The sequence below is a fragment of the Lotus japonicus genome, chromosome 1, assembly GCF_012489685.1.
Source record: "Lotus japonicus ecotype B-129 chromosome 1, LjGifu_v1.2".
NCBI lineage: Eukaryota > Viridiplantae > Streptophyta > Magnoliopsida > Fabales > Fabaceae > Lotus > Lotus japonicus.
Genome location: NC_080041.1, coordinates 8419314 through 8430027, shown reverse-complemented (window position 1 = coordinate 8430027; position 10714 = coordinate 8419314). Strand labels below are relative to the sequence as shown.

Here is a 10714-nt window from a genome sequence, read left to right as displayed (position 1 = left end):
GTGGGAGTACCAAAATTAAAAATTTAATTAGAAAAAGAACTAATATCCTTACCATATAGTTTTCATAAGTAGTATTGATGTTTTATTCTTAATTTTTTTTTACTTCTAAGTGTAAAAAAAAAATGAAGTTACCGGTTTCAAAATAAATTTCTTTAAGTTTATATTTTTATAAACTCTTTTTCAAAATTATTAATTTAGTGTGTATGTTGTCATGGGTATTATTGAACATAGCAATTAATGTGACAAAAAAAGTGGAAATGAGTTTTTTTTTTGTTTTGGAGGGAAAATGAATCATTTAGGAAGGGACATGTGGCATAGGTCTTCTAGAAGAAAACCTTATTTTCATATATATATATATATATATATATATATAGATTCCTAGTGAAGGTTACATAAAAAATTGAAATTAAAAATCAATATTATATATTGAAAATCTGTACATAAAAATTAAATATTAAAAAATTAAAACATTAATTGCAGTGATAATTAAATTAAAAAGGATTTAAAATATTTTTGAACCTCTAAATAAAGGTTACATAAAAATTAGAATTACATTAAATGATATTAAATAGTGTGAGTCATGATAGTGTGTTGTGACAAAAAAGTAGAATGAGTTTTTTTTTTCTTGGAGGGAAATTGGAAGAATTTGGGGGTGACATGTGGCATAGGCTTCTAGAAGGAAACATTATTTTCATATATATATAGATAATAGTAGAGGATATTAAATATGGTGAGAGATGATCATATGCTCTTTTTTTGAAATTTGCCGAGATGATCATATGAAATAAAAAACGTGGGAGTACCAAAATTAAAAATTTAATTAGAAAAAGAACTAATATCCTTACCATGTAGTTTTCATAAGTAATATTGATGTTTTATTCTTAATTTTTTTTTACTTCTAAGTGTAAAAAAAAAAATGAAGTTACCGGTTTCAAAATAAATTTCTTTAAGTTTATATTTTTATAAACTCTTTTTCAAAATTATTAATTTAGTGTGTATGTTGTCATGGGTATTATTGAACATAGCAATTAATGTGACAAAAAAAGTGGAAATGAGTTTTTTTTTTGTTTTGGAGGGAAAATGAATCATTTAGGAAGGGACATGTGGCATAGGTCTTCTAGAAGAAAACCTTATTTTCATATATATATATATATATATATATATATATATATATATATAGATTCCTAGTGAAGGTTACATAAAAAATTGAAATTAAAAATCAATATTATATATTGAAAATCTGTACATAAAAATTAAATATTAAAAAATTAAAACATTAATTGCAGTGATAATTAAATTAAAAAGGATTTAAAATATTTTTGAACTTCTAAATAAAGGTTACATAAAAATTAGAATTACATTAAATGATATTAAATAGTGTGAGTCATGATAGTGTGTTGTGACAAAAAAGTAGAATGAGTTTTTTTTTTCTTGGAGGGAAATTGGAAGAATTTGGGGGTGACATGTGGCATAGGCTTTTAGAAGGAAACATTATTTTCATATATATATAGAAGAGATGGTGAGATATTGGAATATTAACTAGCAGAGAGAAATTAACAGAAAATTAAATAAGGATAATCTAGGAAAGTTAACAAGTTTTTTGACAAATTTATTGCTAATAATTACTTTTCTTAATCTAAGATAATTAGATAAAAGTGACTTATATATAGGAACAAAAATATATGGAGATGAAGTAATTAAGAATGAGTAAAATATTCAAATCGAGTTAAGAACAAAATTTTCTGATGAGTTAATCATAAGTCTTTATAGGCTTAAAAGAAGAAGAAAGAAAAGTTTTAATATTTCTCATATTCGTTAACTCCAAAGTAATAAGCAAATCCATGAGTTTTTTTATTGAATTGGTGTTGCAATTTCGAGCCGTGTATGACCACTTATTTTTTTTTAGAAAGCAGAATAATATATTAATCACAACTTTGTTACTTTGAAAATAAAGTTAAAAAGGAGATAAAGCAGGCAATGGTGATTAGTAGCATTAAAAATCTAATCACCCACAGTGAAATATAGCCCCCAAAGAAAAAACCCATAAAGCTATACATCCTACAACCAACCAAAAAGTAAGAAACCCACCACAGAGTAAGCCAACCTAAAAACTAAAAGATCAGAAAGCTAAAGACCACAAGATCACGAAGGCCCAAAGACATACCACCGCACCAACACCAAAGGAAAAAACAACCTTCGATCAGAAACACCAAGCCACCAACCACCACCCCTAGGGAGGTCTCCGCACAACTATCTGGGCCGCAATTTAGTTCATAGCAACCTCATCTATACATTCATACCTCATGCCCAAGAATTTCCCCATCAACAAAGCACTCCTCGCCCTAGTCATAACACCTTGTGGTTCTGAAAAACTCTGCCGGCAGAAGCATCAGCTGATTCCCTTCGTGAGCTTCGAGAGAGGAAGGGGTTTCCACTATATCCAAGTCACATGAAACGTCATCGTGAACCCTCTTCTCAGCTTTTCTGGGTCTCCCCTTGAGCCTAGTGGCTTTATCCTTCGTAGAAGAGGACATCAAAGCCGAATTCTTGGGATGTCCACGACACCTAGAGGCAGGGGCGGATCCAGACCTTATATATCAGTGTGGCTAAACATAAAAGAAATTATAGACTAAAATATAGGCTTAATACATCAGAAGACCCCTGTAATTGTAAAGGGAATCAAATTCAGGGCCTGGAATTTTTTTGCATCAAATTGGGTCCCCAGGAATTTTTTTTTAATTCAATTAAGGACAAAGTGTATCAGATCTCAATTTTGTCCTAGTCATCAATTACAGGTGGCTTTTATAATTTTTTTTTTAATTAAAAAATTAAAAAATAATAATTTTTAATTCCAACTCAATTATTTAATCAGAATTTTTTTTAAAAAAAAAAAGTTAAAAAAAAACCTAATCTAATAATCCTTAACTAAACAATCTAATAATCTAAATAATAAACTAACCTAATAATCTAATTATAACCAATCCCCTTTCATCCCCAAATTGAACCCAATTGCAAATCTTCATCCCCAAATTGAACCCTGATAAGAACATAGCTTCTTGCTCAACACATCAGTGATTCTCAGCAGCTCCACCACAGTCCCCAACCTGGGTTTTCCCCTATACCTCAACGGGTTCATCGCAGCAATCACCTTCTTGTGATCCATCTTCACCTTCAGATCCAGAATTAAAAATCCCAAACAAAAGCATTGATATATTCTTCTTCACCACTGCAATGAAAAATCTCAGACCCAAATCATCATCTCCACTCCAATCAACCACGGTGGGGGAGAGATGTTATGTACCCACTCAACGGCTAGATCTGCATCTACATTGGCAGGGGACAGCACCTACGGTCTCCATCCATATTCCTCTGCAAGCCTTCTTCACCGTTGAAATAATCCCATATTCGAGCTCCTCCGCCGCCGATCTTATCCCCCCTCTCTCTCCCACTCGCCGCTCGCGCCATCTCTCTCTCTCTAGTCTCTTGCCTCTGCGTTATGTTGTCGTTTTGAAAAGAAAGGGGAGGTGGTAAGCTGCTGTGCTTAAGAAAAGGAAGAGAAGATTATAGAAGAAGATGAAGAGTTTTGAATGAGGGATTTTATTTCTGATTCCTTTACGATTCTGGGTTCCGTTGACGATGAAGGATAAGATTTTTCTGGGTTATTGATTTAATCAACCTAGTACTGTTTAAAAAAAACCTAATTGTATAATAAAATCCTATGTGAGTTGGATTTAAAAGATTAAGTTTTAGAATTTTTTCAATTTAAAAAAATTTAAAATGCCACGTGAAAAAGCTGAGTAGGCTAAAATTGAAGCCACTTCAGCATCAGACACACTTTGTCCTTAATTGAATTAAAAAAAATTTCCTAGGGACCTAATTTGATGCAAACAATTTCCAGGCCCTGAATTTGATTTCCTTTACAATTTCAGGGGCCTTCTGATGTATTAAGCCTAAAATATATTGAAAATATATATTTTTTTTCGAAAAAGAGAAATATTATAGATAAAACCATGAGAAAAAGTTTTTCATGGTAATAGAAGAGATTACAGTCCAAGAAGGACTAGACTTACAACAAAATATAACAAAAGAAACAAAGTGAAAACAACATTACAATAAAGAAACATGGACAATAAAACATAGAAAATACAATATGAAAAACAACAATCTATACTACACTAATAGTGGAGGTCGAAAATAGGAGGTGCATGAGAAATTCACAACAGCACATAACAGGTTACAACACTTGTCAAAGCACATAACACACGACACTTGACAACAAAGTGTAACTTTACTAATTTGTGATCTTATTGGAAAGTTCTGCTTACACAGACTGCTACCCCACAAATACCAAATTCAAGCAAAACTGCCTATACAAGAAAAATACAAGAAAACCAACGAACAACAGTAAATTGTGAATGTACAAGAAAGACTAAAGAGAGAAATTACAGTAACTTGATGTTAAAACTTACAATAATTTCATAGTTTAGATATTTGTGAATGTATATATTGAGAAATTATATCTCTAAGAAATTTAAACAAACTCCTTAAACTATTTTAGAAGAATCTCCTGGTTCTATTAGGATTAGATGTTGGGTCTTCTCCTTTGGGTTATCTCTTACTTTTCTCTTCTGTAAATTATGATTTTTAATTGTGAGACGTTAAAAATAATTTGCAATTAGAGACACGAGTAAAATCAAAACAATAAACTTTAGATTGGAAAATAACTTGCAATTAGATGTTGGGTTTTCTTGTCAAGCATATAATTTTTTTTTTTTGAATAAAAAAGATAAACTAAAGCCACGCGTAGCCTTCAAGTAGATCCGTCCATGCCTAGAGGTAGCCAAAACCAAACCCTCCTCGATCGGGGAACTCCTTAAAGTCTCTCCAACACCCTACATACGTTCATCCATCAAACACACTCTCTTCCTCAAGCACACTATCTTACATCTCGGGTATGACCACTTATTTTATCGATCAACAAATAAAAAAAAGTGTCCTATGGTCAACGAGACAATCATGAGCCTGTTTATCTTTGTTTTAATAATCATTTATTTCCAAAAAAAAATCACTTATGTATAATTTTATATGTGTATTTTAAAAAAAAATCACTTTTGTTTCGTAAAAAGCAGAAAGTTGATTACTTTTTTAAGCTATTTTGAGTAGCTTTTGAAATAAACCAATTATGATTGAGGAGAGAAGAATTCAACCCAATTCTCATACTACACCACTTTGAATCCAAATGTACATAAAATTTCAATTTTTACCCTTAAATTATTCTTTAAAACAATATGAGAAAAACCTTTCTATGTCCTTTAATATAATTTTAAAATGAAAAAAGTATGTTTTATATCCAAATTATATTTACAAACATACATTAAATAAATTTCTACCGGTTCAAAAAAATTACTTAATTTAAATTAACTTCTCTGTTTAAATACAAAATCATTTATTTTTTTTTAAGCAAAAACAAACATGCCCTATATTAACTCCGTTTGGATTAGCTCAATAGGGTTCACTTTGTCACCAACACTCTCACTCTTCACAGCCTCTCTCGTCGGACACAGATCGCCGCCGCGCCTCCGTGCTTCCGGCCACCACCGCCGCCGCCTTCATCAGTGACCTATCCAAGCGGAAATCACCATTACAGCAATCTCACAAGGTTAACTGTTGTTCTCATCGCTTGATTTTCATTGAATTTTGTCGACAATCCAAGTTTTTGATGGAAATGGTGAATTGTGATTGCGGGTAGAAAATGAATAAGGATAAGATTTTCAAGCTGGCAAAGGGGTTTAGGGGAAGAGCGGAAGAATTGCATAAGAGTAGCAAGGGAGAGGGTCGAGAAGGCGCTGCAATATTCCTACAGAGACCGCCGGCAACAAGAAGAGGGCATGCGTGGCCTTTGGATTCAGCGGATCAATGCCTGGTACCCGCCTTCATGGTGTATGTATTCGATTTCATTTTCCTGTTGAGTTTCCACTCATTATCATGATTTTTATAGTTACATGATTTAGTTTAAAAAATGATCTCATTATCGATAGTATGGAGTATCCCCGCAATTTAGTTTTTGATCGAGGCTCAATGGGCGTAGTGTGATCCATATAGTTAACCTCAATTAGTGGAGATAAGACTTTTAATGGCGTTCGATGATGTAGTGTGATCCATATAGTTGACCTCACTTAGTGGGATAAAACTTTTGTTGTTTGTTGTTGTTAATTTTACAATTACAATGAAATGATGGAAATACTAGTTATGAGGGTAAATGTGTCAGGGCATGCATGTTTGGTTTCACGGTTTGCATAGAATTTAAGGAATGTTTAGACAGAAGCTAAGAATTTGTAGGTTTAAAATATTTTCTCAAACCAAACAAAGCTTATATGTCCTATTGTTTTTGTCAAACTTCAATTATTGATTAATTCTTGGTGATGAGATTGGTATGATCTTTATGAACGCTTGTTGCTGCTCTGATATACATGATTTGCTGAACTAGGAATCAAACTGTTTAATCTTTCATTTAACGGCTCCTATTAGGCATCATATTTGATTGGGAATCTGGTTTGTCTACAATCAGTTTTCTATGCAGCCACGGACTCAGAGTCGTTGTATAAAGATCAAACGACTCAGGTTATGGGGACACGTTTTTATAATTCGATTTGCTGAACTTGGAATCTAACTGTTTAATCTTTCTTCCAAAGGCTCAAAGTTCGTGACTGCATGGAAAACTGACTTCAATAAATCAATTTCCATTTGATTTGCTAAATAACTTTTAATGGCTTCCTTTCCCTTGTCTTATGTATCCAACATCTTCAAAATTGAATATGCTTTATTTTCTCTCTATTGCTCTCTTAAAAATTCCTTTTTGTCAGAGGCTTGGTTACTTTTAAAGGGTGTAAGCTTGATTCAGAGATGGATTTTGTCTTTATTTTAAATGGGATAGAAGGAAGCCATGAAAATGAGAAATGTGTTTCTTAGAAGCAAAACTGTTGGCTTACTTTTCTCATATGTTAACACTTCCATTGCTCCTATTGTTGAGTTTGTATGGAGCATGGTCTTGTTCTTCTGCATGCACTATGAGGTGCCTAATCTTGTGCCAATTCCAATGTCAATTGATATTTGTCTTGTATTTGCCAGGTCAATTACGGAAACTTCATGCATGGGTTGCTGAAGGAGAATATCCAACTTAACAGGAAAGTGCTCTCAGAGTTATCCATGCATGAACCGTACACTTTCAAGTCGCTGGTCGACATATCCCGAAATTCATTTCCAGGAAACAAGAATGTGGTGATCCCTCCAAGAAAGGCAGCCATTTAGAGCATTTGGCACTTTAGCAAACATTTAGAAGTAGTTTATGTTAGCCTTTTCAACTATTTTGAAGATTTCTGGTTTAGCACGCTACAAATGATCATCACCTGGAGCCTATGTTTGATGGGAAGAACCTTCGTCTTTAACTGAGGCTATATGGTTCATATGCTATCTTTAGTTTCCGTGAAAAATAAAAAAATTCTTTTTTTTGTCAACAAAGATTTCTTGTGAACATTTACAGAACTTGTTCTAAACCTAGAATTGCCTGTTAAAATTAGGAAGAACAATCATATGGTTCTAGACACACCCTCAGTTTTTTTTGGTAATGATAAGTTGTGGTTGCTCTTGTCCTTTTAGCAATGACATTTCTGTGATATCACTTGCTTGTGGTGCTTTCTCAATAACTGTTTCGTTGTGATATCACTTTGTATTTCACTTCATTCAAGGGTGAAAAACGATTCAAACACCATTATCTTGTAAAAAACAACTTCTCTCATTTGTGCTTAAACTAGGATTCGACTCGTGCCATGTAAATTTAAGTAATGCAATATCTTAAAAATATAATTTGGTAGAACCACCGGAACTCATTACTTAATATAAAGATCGCTAAAATATAAAATATAGAAATTCATGGTGAAAAATTAATATGACACATTCTTATCAATATACCTCCAACAAATAGATGTCAAATACAACTCATATAATATCTGTTACCATTCATGAGGCTTAACTCTTTGTCATTGAATGAACCAATCGAAACATGATTTGTATAAAATTATATTGATTAGTTTATTCAACGTTTGTCCACACTACATATACCATAAGAGAAAATTCTAACCTCTGTCTCAGGCTAGTGCTGAGTAAAGTAACCAGAATAAAAAAGCACTTAGCAATTCATGTTGGAAAGAATCAGGCTTCCTGATAGTAATAAGAAGGACAATTACTCATGCAAAGAATCCCATCACAGATGTAAAAGAGTGTGAGAAACAAAGTACTAACTAAATGATTAATATATCTTTAATTTAGTGAGAAACAAAGTATCTCACTAAATGATTAATATATCTTTAATTTGCCTCCTGGCATTAGAAACAAATTCTATATAGAATCAAGGTTTTTCCGTGATCACTTCTCACCCCAATGTGAAAAATATATTGTATTTCCAATCATCCAATAATTTAATTTAGTGAGGAACCAAATGGTGAGTCATGCCAGTCAAATCAAGAATAGAGACCCTCCAAGACCAGATTTCTTACTATTTACAATGGAGAAAGCAATACAACCAAAATATTAAAAAGAACATGGAAAATAATTTATCTTTTGAAATAACTATCTTCTGTGCCTGAATTGTGGTCCATGCCTGCCTCCATCGAATTAGAATCTGGTGGTTCAGTGAGGAACTCATCATCTTCATATTCAGGAGCAATATCTACAAGGTCTTCAAGCAAGCCTGTGGAATTCTCTCTTACAATGAAATTCCATGAAGGAATTCTTCTTGAAGCACTGAATTTGACAATAGTGGACAAACCATGAGAAGTAGAAAGGATCAACCCTCTCAGCATTTCATTCATCGAGAGCAAGCTCAATTTGACAGATTACTTTTATGGCTGAAAGCTTCTCCTAGGTGCATCATCTTGCTCCTTTGGTTGGCTCTGCCTTTTGAAGCTCCCCATATGAAGGGTTCTTTTGAGTACTGAAGCAGTAGATAAAGGTTACAATATACACAAAATGTATTAAAATAATAAATTTGCCACACATTTGAACCAGTAGAATTGCCTGCACAACCAAGCTAGTGAACTCACACAACTCCCCCAAACCAGCAAAACTACATTATTGATGAAACTAAACCAAAATGTGCGGCAACATTCAGAAAGTTTAAATTCAAGTTCAAATATGCATCAACAAATCAATGAGTTATGACAGATCAATATACATTATCAATTTTCAATCTAATCTTACCAACTTCACAAACAACATACACTACCATATAGCAAGCAAAGCAATTCAAATTGTAATTTTGCTCTTCAGATAAATGTTTTAAGCATCATGAATTAACATGACACGACACATAAAGCATGAATAAAGAACACACTCACACAAATCATCAAAGTTTCCTACACTACTTAACCTACAATACCTCAAAAATTTGCAGGTCCAACAAACATCATCAATCAAAATAATTCAAGTTCACATAAATACTGCAAAAAGATTGTAACAGGCCATACCATATTCATCAAACCCACACACAAAGTCAAAAATTGAAAACAATAAAAAACAAATAATTATAATAGAGGATTGTAATATTTATCACACACCTCGATTGAGAGTTGGTCAGGGAATCCAGTCTCCAAAAGGAAGATCAAAGACATCTGATATGTATTAACCAAAAATAGAATCAGAAATAGCAGAGTACCCAAATTGTTGTTCAAGTTCTCCCCCATTAGGCAAAATTACGCGTTGCAGAATTCAACTTTGGGAACGTGCGCTATTTTGTCCGAATCCACCTCTGTTCCCTCCTTACACCTCTCAGCTAATGTTGGGCAGTCCTGAATTCTCAAAAGCTGGAGTGAAGTGAGGTGTTGGACACCATTCGGCTAATTCCAGGAACTGAAAAATCATCCATGATTACTTTCACATCTGTTGAAGACTTGAAGTGCCAACTACAATTTTTCTGTCTGTTGGTCACCTTGGAAATGACCTTTTCCAGTTTCAGGAAAGATTATACATGAGAAAATCCATGTCACACTCTCTGCAGCATTATAATTGTTAACAAAAAGTTCCTTTTCATCATGTTCTTCATATTCTGCAACTTTAGCTTGCTGTCATTGCTGGTTTTCTTTGTTATTGCAGGCCTTTTCCACCTCCTTTTTCATCATGACTAATCAATCCTTATTTCCTTCTTTGCTCCTGAGTTAAATTTCACAATATACACAAGGTAGTTAACCACTAATCCACTAAATCATCCTTAGAAAGTGATACACAAATAAATTCCTAAGAAGAACCAGTAGAAAGGTAATAATTTAGTAATTTTTCCACACATTTGAACCAGTAGAAGTGCATGCAGAAGCAGAACCAGTATAATATTCAAAAAAGTTCAAATATACATTAACAATCACACCACCTCGATTGGGTATTAACCAAAAATTGAATCAGAAATAGCAGAGTAACCAAATTGGTGTTGAATTAGAATTACAAGCCTGCAAAAACATAAAAACATATATGTATTACTTACATTACATTACTACCCAACGAGAAAAAGTAAAAACAGAAAAGCGGGAGTTGTTCGGAAAAAGAGAGCTCACCGAATTCAGAATCAGTCTGAGTCTTCATCGTATTAGATAAGAATTTGTACTTCTCGGCTAATGCTGGGCAGTACTTTCTACTTTGGAAACGTGCGCTATCTTGTCCCAATCCTCCC

At 33.1% G+C, this 10714-nt stretch overlaps 1 long non-coding RNA gene and 1 pseudogene across 1 annotated transcript; one reads left to right on the top strand and one right to left on the bottom strand.

The window, feature by feature from the left end:
* The first annotated feature begins 5752 nt into the window (after positions 1–5752).
* On the top strand, positions 5753–7645 carry LOC130733423 (uncharacterized; annotated as a pseudogene).
* Positions 7646–8437: 792 nt separating this feature from the next.
* Positions 8438–10709, bottom strand: LOC130733426 (uncharacterized). The gene is made up of 4 exons (XR_009017468.1): positions 10599–10709; positions 10418–10493; positions 9612–10203; positions 8438–8989 (listed from the first exon to the last, which is right to left on the bottom strand). It is a non-coding gene; the product is annotated as an uncharacterized LOC130733426 (long non-coding RNA).
* Between the last annotated feature and the right edge of the window lie 5 nt (positions 10710–10714).